Consider the following 18,000-nt stretch of genomic DNA (forward strand, 5'->3'; position numbering starts at 1 on the left):
GGTAGTATGGCTCCTTGCCGAAGCGCCAATCCTCCAGGAGCTTGCTATCCGAGAGGTAGTTCACCATGAAGGCCACCTCCTCATGAGGCATGTCCTTGGTGCACATCCGACTCGAGTCGCGGTGCCCGCTCATTTGGCATATCATATGGGGCGGCCTTGGAGCGGGAGAACTCGGCGCGCCACGAAGGCGGCCAGCAGGTCTGGACCAGTCAAGCCCTCCGACTGCGTCAGCACTCGGAGTCGCGCGATGGCGCCGGCTCCCGCAGGCGTCAGCGACTTGGCCCGGTACGACCAGTTGGGCAGTCTCCCAGCCGGCGGGCCGGCTTCGAAAGCCGGCAGGTTGACCCAGCCGCCCCTCGTGGAGACGCTCCTAACGTAGAAGTACGATCTCTGCCACATCTTCACCGACTTTATCAGCGAGATGGAGGGGAAGGGGTTGTCGGCCCCCGACCTTCGCACGGCGATGAAAGCGCCACATTGAGCTGGCACGCTTGCAGCCTGGGTGCCGAGCTTGGAGAAGAAGAACTCCCCCTAGAGCTCGAGGGTGGGGAGGACTCCGAGGAAGCCTTCGCACAAGGCCACGAAGGCGGACAGCAGCACCACCGTGTTGGGGGTGAGGTGGTGCGGCTGGAGGTCGTAGAACTCTAGGAAGGATCGGAAGAAACTGCTCGCCGGCAGCCCCAACCCGCGCAAGCAGTGCGAGCGGAAGATGACCCGCTCGCCCTCCTGCGGCGCGGGGGAAATCTCCCCCTTTGGTGCAAGACGCACCCGCACGTGATCCTCGCCGGGGAGCCAACGAGTCTGGCGGAGGAACTCGATGTGGTCGTCGTGAACTTCGGAGCCGTCTCAGGTGCCGGAGCGCACCGGGGGAGGCACGGCGGCAGAGGAAGAGCTCATTGCGAGCTGATCGCCGCGGTGTTCACCGAAGCTTGGGCGCGCGGTGGCGCGAAGAAGAAGAAGAAGAAGAAGGAGGAGGAGAGCGAGGAGCAGTGAGAAGGAGGAGAGCAAGGAGTGGTGGAAAGGAGGAGCGCGCGTGCCCCCCTCTTTTCCCTACTTATAGCCTCGTGGGCTGCGAAGCCGAGGGGGCGGTCGTGGGATTTACTGCGCCCACGGCCCCACGACCCCCACATTCCACGACAAAGTTACTGCGCACAGTAACTCCACGGGAATCCCAACCGTCCGCCGGGGCCGCGGCGGATCCGCTCGGGCGCTGAGGCGCGGTAGTGGCGGGCCCCGCCTATGGGCCTCTCCCGTCGCATGCATAGGCTGACAGAATGGCCCAGCCACGTGTCATCGCATGACAGGCCTAGAACGGGCGGCGGCCCGGAGGCTTAGCAAGCACGCTACTTGGATCCCGCCATGATGTTCGAAACATTGTGCGAGTCAGAGCTGGGCGAGTCCGACTCCTTCTAGCCGGCCCAGCGGTAGTCAACCAAGATCCATGTGTTGAGCACCCGGAGAGAGAAACTGCTGAGGCTTCTCAGCCGATCGTCCGCGGCGCCTCACCAGCTTCGGGGACTACTGTCGGAGTAATGGGCCATGGGTAGGCCAACCCGAGGCCCAGAACCTTTCAAGACATCAGGGTAGGCTGCGCCCCTCAAGATCCCAGGACAAAGAGCCGCCTTCGAGAAGTCGAAGGCAAGATGGCCGACTGACCACTCACGGCCGAGTCCCAGGGACGACTTCAGGGAAAGCCAACTCTCGACTGGCGACTTCCAGAGAAGCTGGCTTTGGGGAGTCGGCCTACGACTCCAACAAACCCCATGACCTCATCAAGTGAGATGGGGCAGGGGAGTGGCTACAATGAAGCCCACTCCCGCCCCTTACCAAGGGCAGGCATGGCCACAGCACGCCGTACCCCGCAAGATCTCCGTGTGGCGTGGCACTGTTGCCATGCCGGCCCTGACATCAGCACCGCAGGACCGAATCCTGCACCCATGACGGCTTGTCTGTATGGCCCAGAGGCAGTGGGTCCCACCAGTCAGTGGGACCCCAGGGGACGGCAAGAGGACCACCAGTCGGACCCGTCGGGAGTCGGCCCTGGGGAGTCGGCCGAGCCCTCCACCGGGGCCCACACGCCATTAATCAAGATGTGATGGAGAGTGGCAATTGTGATCGCCCGCCAGGCGGCGAGGTTGTTGCCACGACCCCATGATCAAGCCCGCGTCATCAGAAGCACGGCTATGTAATCAGCAGCCGGCAAGGCCCGCCCGCGGCGGACGCGGCCTGTCGGCTCCGTACCAGGCCTATCGGCGGGGCCCACCAGTCGGCGGGCCCCAGCGGTCAGCAGGGAAGACGGAGGCCAGAGGCGCTGACAACTGGGCCCGCCTCCAGCCGGATTACCATTGTACCCCTGGGGGGTAGGCCTATATAAACCCCCCAGGGCACCCATGCAAAGGGTTGGAACCCATTAGCTCTAGACTAGATCATATAGGAGGGGAGAGCTACCCTTGCCCTCTCCTACCTCCAGGAAACAGCTCAAGGAGCAATCGTGTAAACATTTTGCCATAGTGATCATGCGGAGACCCCGCAGATCAGCAGTAGGGGTATTATCTCCCCGGAGAGCCCGGAAGCTGGGTAAGATTCGCCACATTCATGTCTTCGCCTCATCCCGTTTCCAGGCACTGGCGACATTCTACTCGCCCCCACCATGATAAGCCATCCTTTGGCATATGTCGCACCTAACCCCCGACACACCCCGCGAGGCTTGGCCCCTCGCGAGGGTCTTGAGCTTGAGATGATGAAGATGGGCCGCGCTGGGCCCCCACTTGAGCCACACCGCAGGCAAGTCTGGGGACCCCCGTTCCTAGAACGCCGACAGTAGCCCCCGGTCCCAAGGCGCGCCTGGGTTGGCCTTGCAGGAAAGCGAAGGGGCATGCGCGAAGCGCCACGGGCCCTAATAGCCTGCGGCCTTGGGCACCGCGTGGCAATTGATTGGACGTGGGCGTCTGCGCTTCCCCATGACGCCTTGGCAACTGTCCATCAGATAAAAGAGGTGCCCGGGCCAGACTTACTTGCTTTGTTCTCCTTCGCCTCGCTCCAGATCCCCTTTCCCGCTCTCCTCATTCTTGCTTCTGAAATCCTCCAAATCTGTCTCAATCCTTCTCATCCGGCACGCCATGGCGCCTCGCAAGTCCTCGACCAAGGCCTAGTACTCGCCGACCCTGGATTCCCCAAACCTGTCGGAGAAGAACCTCGCCCTTACGCGCCTGATGACAGTGGCACAGGGCAGCAAGGGGGCGACTGTGCTCAAGGCCGGCTCCGACCAGCCTGAAGTCAAGGGGAGCGCCTTCTATCCGCTCTTTGTGAGCGCCATTGTCGCCGGTCTGGTGCCTCCTTTCTCTGAGTTCTTCTTTGCTGTTCTCCGCTAGTACAACTTGCAGGCTCTGCACCTCCACCCCAACTCTGTTCTTCTCCTGGCGATCTTTGCCTACTACTGTGAGGCTCATGTCGGGGTAAAGCCCTCGGTGACCTTGCTGCGCCACCACTTTTCCCTCCGGGTTTCTGGTGTCCATGTCTCCGCATGTGCGATCTTCATCGCTTACTCCAATTCCAATGCCATCTCGAAGCCTGGGAAGAGGATCGAAGGCTTCCGGAGCAAGTGGGTCATGGTGGATGTCGGGCGTCTCCACCCCCGTCTGGTGCTGCCTACGGGGCAGCCCAAGGCCGTCGACGCGTGGTCCCGCGCGGAGCTTGTCGACCCCCGTGCAAGGGTGGTGCTGAAGAGGATGGACGCGGACCTGAGGCCAAGCAACTTGGGGGCGGCGAAGCTGACTGGAGCCACGCTCTTGAGGGAGTTCTTGGAGCACCGGGTGGCTCCACTCCTGGAGCACTCACTCCTGTTGTGGAGGCTTGGGGAAGCGGACGCCGCCTTGCGCCTGAGCTCGGAGGCCCTGACCGACGAGAATCTGGTCGCGGCCCTCCATTCCTTGGTTGGGGGAGATGTGGCGAAGCCGGTGGGCGCCCCCGTCCCCCTGTTCCTTTGCGATGACTGGGAGCAGGTGGTGAACGCCATGCCCACCTTCAACGGTGAGGGGCTGGTACCCGCGGTAGCTCTAGAGGATCTTGTGGCGCTGGCAATGGTGGACGTGTCCTCCGGCAGCTCTAGTGAGAGTGAGGAGGAAGAAGAGGCGGAGGAGGAAGAGTCCGTCTTCGAGGCGACTGGCGAGGAGTCGGGGGAGTCCTTCCCTCGGCTCAGGTCTCGGGCCCTCTGCTCCATGCCGGATGACGATGATGCCGGCGCCAGGCGAGGAGGGGAGGACTCTCCCTTGGTCACAAGGAAGGGAAGGTCGGGGTTGGTTCCCCCAGTGCCCGCTCCGATCCCTGGGCGGTCTGAAGCCAGCCCCAGCCCTCCCGACGTGGCTTCTGCCTCCAGGCCTCCCGAGGCTGACCCAAGCTGCAGGCTCTCGGGCTTCTAGTTCGGCCGGAAGTTGCTTGGGTCCGCGAGCGACGACCAGTAAGTTTTTGATTCCCGCTTTGCTTGGTTTCTGCCGCCGAGGCTTGACGTCCATATTCTCTTGTCAGGCCGGCGCCTGCGGCGAAGAGGTTGAGAGGGGCTTTTGCGGCTCTGCTTGGTGCGAGTCCATCTGCCGGGGTGGTGCCTTCGTCCGCTGGGGAGGAAGATGGCGCGGCTCGCGCCTCCCTGGTCCGATCATCCTCGCGAGGCCGTCAGGGATGCCCTGGCGCGGAGTCAGCCCCCGTGGCGCCACTGACCCTGGAGTCGACTGCGCTCGATGCTGTAGCCGGGGCGACCAAGGCCCAGGGGGTTCCTTCCTGCCAAGCCGTGATCACACCGCGGTCTTCTTCGCCTACTCCGCCGGTTCCCGCTTCTTCTGTTTCCTCCGCCGCCGTCCTGGACTAGGTTGCCAGCGAACTGAGCCAGCTGCGGGAGGATCTTCTGAGCACGGACCCTCGCCTAGCGGCCGGGCGCCTGGAGCTAGCTTCTAGCTGGGCCCGTTCTGCTGCCTCTGTCCGAGCAGCGCTGAGCCAAGCCATGGCGACCTCCGATGGGGAGAAGCAGGCCGCCAACCAAGCCAAGGCCGCCCGCGACACTGCCCTGGGCGACACTGCGGCTGCCAAGGCTCGCTGCAAGGAGCTGTAGGTCGAGCTGCAAGGCCTGCGCGATGAGCTCGCCAAGGAGGTCCACGGCCGCCAGGAGAAAGAGAAGGAGATGAAGGCTCGGGAGGCTGCCGTCAAGGACTGGGACACCAAGCTCGATGACCGCCACGGCGATCTGGAGACACTGGAGCGGTCACTGCAGGCGGAGAGGGTCAAGCTGGACGCCAAGGCGAAGGTCCTGGCGGAGGATCGGGTGGCCTTCGCGAAGATGGATAAGAGGGCTCGTGTCGCACTGAAGACGCTTTACGAGAGCGGCTTGGAGGAGCCGCTGGCCGACGCGGAGGACGGCCCCGCCAAGCTGCTCCCCTTCCTGGTCCGTGCGCTTGAAGATGTCATAGACGGCCTTGGCCCCACGGCCGAGGCCGAGGCGCATGCCCTGTCTTCGGCGGCGCTAACGCGTGTCCTCAGCCACCTCTACTTGCGCGACCCCAACATCGACCTCGACAGCCTACTGGAGCCCGTGAGCGGCGACCTTGCCGCCGCTGCCGCTGAGGCCGTGAAAGGCCGAGCCGAAGCTTTGCTGGGAAGGTTCCGCGCCTTTAGCATCTTGCCTAGGCGCGGTGCCGCCAGCTCCGCGGCCCTAGGAGGTGACGCCACTGGAGAGTGATCCCTTCATGACTTCTGTCTTGTTTTTATTCCTGCAACATGCAGCATGCCTCGCGGAGGCGTTTAGACTTGTGTTTGGCGTTGTAAAACAATCTATGGCTTGTAATATTTGCTTTGAATTTCCTGGAATTTGCATTTTTCTCCACTACTTGTTCGCGCTCTATGTTGGCAGGGCCTGGCCCCGCGCATACCTCACCAGCGTTAGCCCCGACCGGAAACCAGGACGGGACTAAGGAGTGAGGGTCTACGTGGCAAGTTAGGCTCCTGAGTCGAGATGCTCCGGAGTCCCCCTTGACGCACAAGCAACAAGTAGGAAAAGGGGGGAACGAGGAGTGGATTGATCGTTCTGCGTCGGCAGGGCCCCGCCCCGCGTGTACCTCACCCAGCGTTAGCCCCGACCAGAAACCAGGACAGGACTAAGGAGTGAGGGGCTACGGGGCAAGTTAGGCTCCTGGGTCGCAATGCTCAGGAGTCCCCCTTGACGTTCAAACGGGTTTCCATACCTTGGCTCCGCTCGGGGAGGGGCGTGTAACGACCAGGTCCGGGGGACCTGGTTGGGTGGCGTGCGCTCGGGCGAGGCCCGGGTGTAGCACCCGTGTCCAGCCCCCTCGCGCGGCGCTCCCGAGGGGAGGCGTTGCGATGGTGCCAGACACTGAGCTCTGGGCTCCCTGAGGTTGGTACGGCCGGAGACCACCCTTAGTTGTTTATCACCAGCGCGGAGCGTAGCGCTTCCGTATGTGTACGGGCATAGCCGCTCCACGGCAGTGTCGTCAGCCAGCACGGAGCATGGTGCTTCCAGTGGTACGTGGGAGGGGGCTCCCCTCCGGGAGGAGCCCTCGGGGCGTGTACAGCCCTGCCCTGACACATCGACGGCACGGTAGGGCTAGGAGAGGTGTATTTGGGTAGTCGTGAGCCAGCGCGGGACTCACGAGGCCCTACCTCGAGGCGGGTTGCGCCTGGCTCTGGGCCTTTATCAATGGTGTGTTCTTGCAGGGTGGTTGGAATGCAAATGCTCTACGTCCTCCGGTCCCGACCCTTGAGCTAGCTCAGCCGCTGCTGGTATGACAGGTCGCGATGCCGTGGGTCAAGGCCAGGGGGTGAGGGCTGGAGAGCCAGTAGGAGTCATGAGTCACGATGCTCAGGTACCCCCTTTTAACATGCAAGCGCTTTGCATGAAAGCGGAGAAGTCCGCGATAAGCAGCAGGTGACAATTAAGCGCGAAAGAGCAAATTCATTTTAAGTAGACGCAGGAAAAGCAAACACTGTTGGGCCAGGCCCGAGCAGCTTGGGGATGATGCAGCCCGAGGGGCGCCCCCGACAAGGTAAGTAAAGAGCATAAGCAAAACGGATACATGCCGCAGGTACGGACCCATGCGGCCTGGGAATGATGCAGCCCTGTGGGCGCTCCCAGCTAAAAACAGAACTTGGAAAGATGTCACCTGGTGCCATTGAAGATGAAGTGATGCTGAAGAAGCGGGCGATGCACGATGAAGACGTCGACCCTCATGAGCCGCCAGGCCCAGTAGCCTCGGGAGGCTTCAGGGGCACAGGTGGGTCTCCGAGAGCCATCTCCATCTCCGCCACGACCTTTCCATGGCTGACATCCCGAGCCTCTAGAATGCTCCTCAGCAGGCGCCGATGAGCGGCGACCGCGTTCGGCAGGCCAAAAGGCATGCGAACGTAGCTGTGAGGTAAACCCTCACAGCGCCCCACGTGCGACGGCCAGAGGCGCTCCTGAGACGTGGCTTGGTTGAGCCCTAGCACGTTGACGCAGACACGCAGCCCACCATCCTCACCTGGATGTGGGGCCATGGCGGGCAAGCGGCGGCTGCCGCGCATGACTCTCGACTCCTGTAGCTCCTGAGTGTTGCTTGCGATGAACTCCCGAGGGTTTGGTCTTCCTTGCCTTGTATCTTCCTGAGGGAAATGTGCCTGGAAGCATGAAGGAAATATGCCCTAGAGGCAATAATAAAGTTATTATTTATTTCCTTATATCATGATAAAAGTTTATTATTCATGCTAGAATTGTATTAACCAGAAACATAATACATGTGTGAATACATAGACAAACAAAGTGTCACTAGTATGCCTCTACTGAACTAGCCCGTTAATCAAAGATGGTTATGTTTCCTAACCATGGACAAAGAGTTGTTATTTGATTAACGGGATCACATCATTGGTTGAATGATCTGATTGACATGACCCATTCCATTAGCTTAGAACCCGATCGTTTAGTATGTTGCTATTGCTTTCTTCATGACTTATACATGTTCCTATGACTATGAGATTATGTAACTCCCGTGTGCCGAAGGAACACTTTGTGTGCTACCAAACGTCACAACGTAACTGGGTGATTATAAAGGAGCTCTACAGGTGTCTCCAAAGGTACATGTTGGGTTGGCGTATTTCGAGATTAGGATTTGTCACTCCGAATGTCGGAGAGGTATCTCTGGGCCCTCTCGGTAATGCACATCACTTAAGCCTTGCAAGCATTGTAACTAATGAGTTAATTGTGGGATGATGTATTACGGAACGAGTAAAGAGACTTGCCGGTAACGAGATTGAACTAGGTATTGGATACCGACGATAGAATCTCGGGCAAGTAACATACCGATGACAAAGGGAACAACGTATGTTGTTATGCGTTCTGACCGATAAAGATCTTCGTAGAATATGCAGGAGCCAATATGGGCATCCAGGTCCCGCTATTGGTTATTGTCCGGAGACATGTCTCGGTCATGTCTACATTGTTCTCGAACCCGTAGGGTCCGCATGCTTAAGGTTTCGATGACAGTTATATTATGAGTTTATACGTTTTGATGTACCGAAGGTTGTTCGGAGTCCCGGATGTGATCACGGACATGATGAGTAGTCTCGAAATGGTCGAGACATAAAGATTGATATATTGGAAGCCTATGTTTGGATATCGGAAGTGTTCCAGGTGAAATCGGGATTTTACCGGAGTACCGGGAGGTTACCGGAACCCCCCGGGAGCTATATGGGCCTTAGTGGGCCTTAGTGGAAGAAGAGGAGAGGTGGCCAGGGCTGGGCCGTGCGCCCCTCCCCCCTAGTCCGAATAGGACAAGGAGAGAGGGGGCCGGCGCCCCCCTCCTTCTCTCTCTCTCTTTTCCACCTCGCGAATCCTATTCCAACTAGGATTGGGGGGGAAGTCCTACTCCCGGAAGGAGTTGGACTCCTCCTGGCGCGCCTCTCCTAGGCCGGCCGCACCCCCCCCCCTTGAGCCTTTATATACGGAGGCAGGATCACCCCAGAGGAACACAAGTTGATCCACGTGATCATATTCTTAGCCGTGTGCGGCGCCCCCTGCCACCATAGTCCTCGATAATATTGTAGCGGTGCTTAGGCGAAGCCCTCCGACAGTAGTACATCAAGATCGTCACCACGCCATCGTGTTGACGGAACTCTTCCCCGACACTTTGCTGGATCAGAGTCCGGGGATCGTCATCGAGCTGAACGTGTGCTAGAATCGGAGGTGCCGTAGTTTCGGTACTTGATCGGTCGGGCCGTGGAGACGTACGACTACATCAACCAAACGATTCCGTTGTCGATCTACAAAGGTACGTAGATCACACTCTCCCCTCTCGTTGCTATGCATCACCATGATCTTGCGTGTGCGTAGGAATTTTTTTGAAATTACTACGTTCCCCAACAGTGGCATCCGAGCCTAGGTTTTATGTGTTGATGTTATATGCACGAGTAGAACACAAGTGAGTTGTGGGCGATATAAGTCATACTGCTTACCAGCATGTCGTACTTTGGTTCGGCGGTATTGTTGGATGAAGCGGCCCGGACCGACATTATGCGTACGCTTACGCGAGACCGGTTCTCCCGACGTGCTTTGCACATAGGTGGCTTGCGGGAGATAGTTTCTCCAACTTTAGTTGAACCAAGTGTGGCTATGCCCGGTCCTTGCGAAGGTTAAAACAGCACCAATTTGACAAACTATCATTGTGGTTTTGATGCGTAGGTAAGATTGGTTCTTGCATAAGCCCGTAGCAGCCACGTAAAACTTGCAACAACAAAGTAGAGGACGTCTAACTTGTTTTTGCAGGGCATGTTGTGATGTGATATGGTCAAGACATGATGCTGAATTTTATTGTATGAGATGATCATGTTTTGTAACCAAGTTATCGGCAACTGGCAGGAGCCATATGGTTGTCGCTTTATTGTATGCAATGCAATCGCGCTGTAATGCTTTACTTTATCACTAAGCGGTAGCGATAGTCATGGAAGCATAAGATTGGCGAGACGACAACGATGCTACGATGGAGATCAAGGTGTCGCGCCGGTGACGATGGTGATCATGACGGTGCTTTGGAGATGGAGATCACAGGCACAAGATGATGATGGCCATATCATATCACTTATATTGATTGCATGTGATGTTTATCTTTTATTCATCTTATCCTTCTTTGATTGACGGTAGCATTATAAGATGATCTCTCACTAAAATTATCAAGAAGTGTTCTCCCTGAGTATGCACCATTGCGAAAGTTCTTCGTGCTGAGACACCACGTGATGATCGGGTGTGATAGGCTCTACGTTCAAATACAACGGGTGCAAAACAGTTGCACACGCGGAATACTCAGGTTATACTTGACGAGCCAAGCATATGCAGATGTGGCCTCGGAACACGGAGACCGAAAGGTCGAGCGTGAATCATATAGTAGATATGATCAACATAGTGATGTTCACCAATGAAACTACTCCATCTCACGTGATGATCGGACATGGTTTAGTTGATTTGGATCACGTGATCACTTAGAGGATTAGAGGGATGTCTATCTAAGTGGGAGTTCTTTAAGTAATTTGATTAATTGAACCTAAATTTATCATGAACTTAGTACCTGATAGTATCTTGCTTATGTATGTTTGATTGTAGATAGATGGCCCGTGCTGTTGTTCCATTGAATTTTAATGCGTTCCTTGAGAAAGCAAAGTTGAAAGATGATGGTAGCAATTACATGGCCTAGGTCCGTAACTTGAGGATTATCCTCATTGCTGCACAGAAGAATTACGTCCTGGAAGCACCGCTGGGTGCCAGGCCTGCTACTGGAGCAACACCAGATGTTATGAACGTCTGGCAGAGCAAAGCTGATGACTACTCGATAGTTCAGTGTGCCATGCTTTAAGGTTTAGAATCGGGACTTCAATGATGTTTTGAACGTCATGGAGCATATGAGATGTTCCAGGAGTTGAAGTTAATATTTCAAGCAAATGCCTGGATTGAGAGATATGAAGTCTCCAATAAGTTCCATAGCTGCAAGATGGAGGAGAACAGTTCTGTCAGTGAGCATATACTCAAAATGTCTGGGTATAATAATCACTTGATTCAGATGGAAGTTAATCTTCCAGATGATTGCGTCATTGACAGAATTCTCCAATCACTGCCACCAAGCTACAAGAGCTTCGTGATGAACTATAATATGCAAGGGATGAATAAGACTATTCCCGAGCTCTTCGCAATGCTGAAAGCTGCGGAGGTAGAAATCAAAAAGGAGCATCAAGTGTTGATGGTCAACAAGACCACTAGTTTCAAGAAAAAGGGCAAAGGGAGGAAGAAGGGAACTTCAAGAAGAACAGCAAGCAAGTTGCTGCTCAAGAGAAGAAACCCAAGTCTGGACCTAAGTCTCAAACTGAGTGCTTCTACTGCAAGCAGACTGGTCACTGGAAGCGGAACTGCCCCAAGTATTTGGCGGATAAGAAGGATGGCAAGGTGAACAAAGGTATATGTGATATACATGTTATTGATGTGTACCTTACTAATGCTCGCAGTAGCACCTGGGTATTTGATACTGGTTTTGTTGCTAATATTTGCAACTCAAAACAGGGACTACAGATTAATCGAAGATTGGCTAAGGACGAGGTGACGATGCGCGTGGGAAATGGTTCCAAAGTCGATGTGACCGCGGTCGGCACGCTACCTCTGCATCTACCTTCGGGATTAGTATTAGACGTAAATAATTGTTATTTGGTGCCAGCATTGAGCATGAACATTATATCTGGATCTTTTTTAATGCGAGACGGTTATTCATTTAAATCAGAGAATAATGGTTGTTCTATTTATATGAGTAATATCTTTTATGGTCATGCACCCTTGAAGAGTGGTCTATTCTTATTGAATCTCGATAGTAGTAACACACATATTCATAATGTTGAAGCCAAAAGATGCAGAGTTGATAATGATGGTGCAACTTATTTGTGGCACTGCTGTTTAGGTCATATCGGTGTAAAGCGCATGAAGAAACTCCATACTGATGGACTTTTGGAACCACTTGATTATGAATCACTTGGTACTTGCGAACCGTGCCTCATGGGCAAGATGACTAAAACACCGTTCTCCGGTACTATGGAGAGAGCAACAGATTTGTTGGAAATCATACATACAGATGTATGTGGTCCGATGAATATTGAGTCTTGTGGCGGATATCATTATTTTCTCACCTTCATAGATGACTTAAGCAGATATGGGTATATCTACTTAATGAAACATAAGTCTGAAACATTTGAAAAGTTCAATGAATTTCAGAGTGAAGTTGAAAATCATCGTAACAAGAAAATAAAGTTTCTACGATCTGATCGTGGAGGAGAATATTTGAGTTACGAGTTTGGTGTACATTTGAAACAATGCAGAATAGTTTCGCAACTCACGCCACCCGGAACACCACAGCGTAATGGTGTGTCCGAACGTCGTAATCGTACTTTACTAGATATGGTGCGATCTATGATGTCTCTTACTGATTTACTGCTATTGTTTTGGGGTTATGCTTTAGAGACGGCCGCATTCACGTTAAATAGGGCACCATCAAAATCCGTTGAGATGACGCCTTATGAACTATGGTTTGGCAAGAAACCAAAGTTGTCGTTTCTGAAAGTTTGGGGCTGCGATGCTTATGTGAAAAAGCTTCAACCTGATAAGCTCGAACCCAAATTGGAGAAATGTGTCTTCATAGGATACCCAAAGGAAACTATTGGATACACCTTCTATCACAGATCCGAAGGCAAGACTTTTGTTGCTAAATTTGGAAACTTTCTGGAGAAGGAGTTTCTCTCGAAAGATGTGAGTGGGAGGAAAGTAGAACTTGATGAGGTAACTATACCTACTCCCTTATTGGAAAGTAGTACATCACAGAAAACTGTTTCTGCGACACCTACACCAATTAGTGAGGAAGCTAATGATATTGATCATGAAACTTCAGGACAAGATACTACTGAACCTCGTAGATCAACCAGAGTGAGATCCGCGCCAGAGTGGTACGATAATCCTGTTCTGGAAATCATGCTGCTAGATCATGATGAACCTACGAACTATGAAGAAGCGATGGTGAGCCCAGATTCCGCAAAATGGCTTGTAGTCATGAAATCTGAGATGGGATCCATGTATGAGAACAAAGTATGGATTTTGGTTGACTTGCCCGATGATCAGCAAGCAATTGAGAATAAATGGATCTTCAAGAAGAAGACTGACGTTGACAATAATATTACTGTCTACAAAGCTCGACTTGTCGCAAAAGGTTTTCGACAAGTTCAAGGGGTTGACTATGATGAGACCTTCTCACCCATAGCGATGCTTAAGTCTGTCCGAATCATGTTAGCAATTGCCGCATTTTATGATTATGAAATTTGGCAGATGGATGTCAAAACTGCATTCCTGAATGGATTTCTGGAAGAAGAGTTGTATATGATGCAACCGGAAGGTTTTGTCGATCCAAAGGGAGCTAACAAAGTGTGCAAGCTCCAGCGATCCATTTATGGACTGGTGCAAGCCTCTCGGAGTTGGAATAAACGCTTTGATAGTGTGATCAAAGCATTTGGTTTTATACAGACTTTTGGAGAAGCCTGTATTTACAAGAAAGTGAGTGGGAGCTCTGTAGCATTTCTGATATTATATGTGGTTGGCATATTACTGATTGGAAATGATATAGAATTTCTGGATGGCATAAAGGGATACTTGAATAAGAGTTTTTCAATGAAAGACCTCGGTGAAGCTGCTTACATATTAGGCATAAAGATCTGTAGAGATAGATCAAGACGCTTAATTGGACTTTCACAAAGCACATACCTTGACAAGATTTTGAAGAAGTTCAAAATGGATCAAGCAAAGAAAGGGTTCTTGCCTGTGTTACAAGGTGTGAAGTTGAGTCAGACTCAATGCCCGACCACTGCAGAAGATAGAGAGAAAATGAAAGATGTTCCCTATGCTTCAGCCATAGGCTCTATCATGTATGCAATGCTGTGTACCAGACCTAATGTATGCCTTGCTATAAGTCTAGCAGGGAGGTACCAAAGTAATCTAGGAGTGGATCACTGGACAGCGGTCAAGAACATCCTGAAATACTTGAAAAGGACTAAGGATATGTTTCTCGTATATGGAGGTGACAAAGAGCTCATTGTAAACGGTTACGTTGATGCAAGCTTTGACACTGATCCGGACGATTCTAAATTGCAAACCGGATACGTGTTTACATTAAACGGTGGAGCTGTCAGTTGGAGCAGTTCTAAACAAAGCGTTGTGGCGGGATCTACATGTGAAGCGGAGTACATAGCTGCTTTGGAAGCAGCAAACGAAGGAGTCTGGATGAAGGAGTTCATATCCGATCTTGGTGTCATACCTAGTGCATCGGGTCCAATGAAATTTTTTTTGTGACAATACTGGTGCAATTGCCTTGGCAAAGGAATCCAGATTTCACAAGAGGACCAAACACATCAAGAGACGCTTCAATTCCATCCGGGATCTAGTCCAGGTGGGAGACATAGAGATTTGCAAGATACATACGGAGCTGAATGTAGCAGAACCGTTGACTAAGCCTCTTTCACGAGCAAAACATGATCAGCACCAAAGCTCCATGGGTGTTAGAATCATTAAAGTGTAATCTAGATTATTTACTCTAGTGCAAGTGGGAGACTGAAGGAAATATGCCCTAGAGGCAATAATAAAGTTATTATTTATTTCCTTATATAATGATAAAAGTTTATTATTCATGCTAGAATTGTATTAACTGGAAACATAATACATGTGTGAATACATAGACAAACAAAGTGTCACTAGTATGCCTCTACTTAACTAGCCCGTTAATCAAATATGGTTATGTTTCCTAACCATGGACAAAGAGTTGTTATTTAATTAACGGGATCACATCATTGGTTGAATGATCTGATTGACATGACCCATTCCATTAGCTTAGCACCCGATAGTTTAGTATGTTGCTATTGCTTTCTTCATGACTTATACATGTTCCTATGACTATGAGATTATGTAACTCCCGTGTGCCGGAGGAACACTTTGTGTGCTACCAAACGTCACAACGTAACTGGGTGATTATAAAGGAGCTCTACAGGTGTCTCCAAAGGTACATGTTGGGTTGGCGTATTTCGAGATTAGGATTTGTCACTCCGAATGTCGGAGAGGTATCTCTGGGCCCTCTCGATAATGCACATCACTTAAGCCTTGCAAGCATTTCAACTAATGAGTTAATTGCGGGATGATGTATTACGGAACGAGTAAAGAGACTTGCCGGTAACGAGATTAAACTAGGTATTGGATACCGACGATCGAATCTCGGGCAAGTAACATACCGATGACAAAGGGAACAACGTATGTTGTTATGTGGTCTGACCGATAAAGATCTTCGTAGAATATGTAGGAGCCAATATGGGCATCCAGGTCCCGCTGTTGGTTATTGTCCGGAGACATGTCTCGGTCATGTCTACATTGTTCTCGAACCCGTAGGGTCCGCACGCTTAAGGTTTCGATGACAGTTATATTATGAGTTTATACGTTTTGATGTACCGAAGGTTGTTTGGAGTCCCGGATGTGATCACGTACATGACGAGGAGTCTCGAAATGGTCGAGACATAAAGATTGATATATTGTAAGCCTATGTTTGGATATCGGAAGTGTTCCGGGTGAAATCGGGATTTTACCGGAGTACCGGGAGGTTACCGGAACCCCCCGGGAGCTATATGGGCCTTAGTGGGCCTTAGTGGAAGAAGAGGAGAGGCGGCCAGGGCTGGGCCGCGCGCCCCTCTCCCCTAGTCCAAATAGGACAAGGAGAGAGGGGGCCGGTGCCCCCCTCCTTCTCTCTCTCTTTTCCACCTCGCGAATCCTATTCCAACTAGGATTGGGGGGGGGAGTCCTACTCCTGGAAGGGGTAGGACTCCTCCTGGCGCGCCTCTCCTAGGCCGGCCGCACCCCCCCTTGAGCATTTATATACGGAGGCAGGAGCACCCCAGAGGAACACAAGTTGATCCAAGTGATCATATTCTTAGCCGTGTGCGGCGCACCCAGCCACCATAGTCCTCGATAATATTGTAGCGGTGCTTAGGCGAAGCCCTGCGACAGTAGTACATCAAGATCGTCACCATGCCGTCGTGCTGACGGAACTCTTCCCCGACACTTTGCTGGATCGGAGTCCGGGGATCGTCATCGAGCTGAACGTGTGCTAGAACTCGGAGGTGCCGTAGTTTCGGTACTTGATCGGTCGGGCCGTGGAGACGTACGACTACATCAACCAAACGCTTCCGTTGTCGATCTACAAAGGTACGTAGATCACACTCTCCCCTCTCGTTGCTATGCATCACCATGATCTTGCGTGTGCGTAGGAATTTTTTTGAAATTACTATGTTCCCCAACAAAGCACCCCTCCAAGTGGTGCCCGAGCGCCTCCCTCGCGACCTTGGCAAAGTCGGTGGGTCTCCAAGAAAGAGCCCCCGAGCCCTGCCTGAGGAGGGCGCCGGGTGCGCCTTCCTATGCGAGAGAGGGTGGCGCTCCCTGATTGGGCGCAGATCCTGACCCAACACCTCCGGAGGCGCCTGCCTCCTGATGGCTTGGGCCAAGCGAAGCCTTCTTCCTCTTGGGGTTCACCTCGGGAAGTCTTCCATTTCTGCGGTCTGGGTCTTCGATTGCTGCGGCTTGGAACGCGCGCTCAAGTGAACACACTGCATCCCTTTATTCATTGGGTACGGTGATGACTCCACCGCTTCCGAGCATCTTGAGGACATTGTATCCATGGTGAGTCATTGCCCTGAACTTGGCCAGGGCTGGGTACCCGAGGATGGCATTGTATGGCAGACGGATGTGGGCGACGTCGAAGTCGATAAGCTCGGTGCGGTAGTTGTTGTGCTGCCCGAAGGTGACTGGAAGCCGAACCTACCCTATCGGAACAGTGGAACCATCAGTGACTCCTGAGAAGGGCTTGGTTGGCTGAAGCTGATCGTATGGCACTTGGAGATTGTCGAACGTCTTGGCAGATAGGACGTTGAGTCCTGCTCCACTGTTGTCGGATTTCGGGTTCCGGCAAACCCTTAAGGTTCGAACACTGGGGTGCACGCAGAGATTACGCCTTCTACCTCCCCGACTCGCAAAGATCTAAACTACTAAAAGAACTGCACAAGGGACACAAGATTTATACTGGTTCGGGCCACCATTGTGGTGTAATACCCTACTCCAGTGTGTGGTTGGTGGATTGCCTCTTGGGGCTGATGATGATGAACAATACAAGGAAGAACAGCCTCGTGAGGGTCTGCTCTTGGCTGGGGTGATGAACTGCTAGGAGGAGTTCAGCCACCTTTCTCTCTTCTCTCTTCTCTCTCTCTCTCTCTCTCTCTCTGCTTGGAAACCGAATGAACCCACCGACCGGACGAACCGACCCCCAACCGAACCCCTTGCTATGTGGGCGGCTGGTCCTATTTATAGAGGCCCTGGTCCTCTTCCCAAATATTGAGCGGGAAGGGAGCCAACAATGGCGGGCTAATTTGAAGGGGGACAGCAAGTATCAACTATCCTGACAAAAGCAGTCTTCGCCTGAGCAAAGCTCTGGTGATGACGCCGTCCTGGGCTCCACGGTGACCTCCGTCTCGTAGTCCTCCTGGTCTTGCTCTCGTTACACTGAAATGGCAACCTTTGCCTGATGCCTCGGTACTCTGCGGCTGCGCTTGCCCCCTTTGCACCAAAGAGGAAAGAAGGACGCTGCACGCGCTGGCACCCGCCCGACGCCCTGAGTCGTCATGGCTGGCATCACGGGCACCTCGCGAGGTACCACGCCTTGATCTCTCCGCCTCCTCGCGAGCCAGCCTGACGAGGCCGTGCCTAAGGAAGCTCCGTGTCATCCTCCTCGCAAGGCTTGGCCCCTCGCGAGGGTCTTGAGTCTTGTGTTGATGAAGATGGGCCGTGCTGGGCCTCCTTTGAGCCACGCCGCAGGCCGCAGGCAGGCAAGTCTGGGGACCCCCGTTCCCAGAACGCCGACAGTAGCCCCC

Source organism: Triticum dicoccoides, chromosome 4A, assembly GCF_002162155.2.
Source record: "Triticum dicoccoides isolate Atlit2015 ecotype Zavitan chromosome 4A, WEW_v2.0, whole genome shotgun sequence".
In the NCBI taxonomy this organism is placed as follows: Eukaryota; Viridiplantae; Streptophyta; class Magnoliopsida; order Poales; family Poaceae; genus Triticum; species Triticum dicoccoides.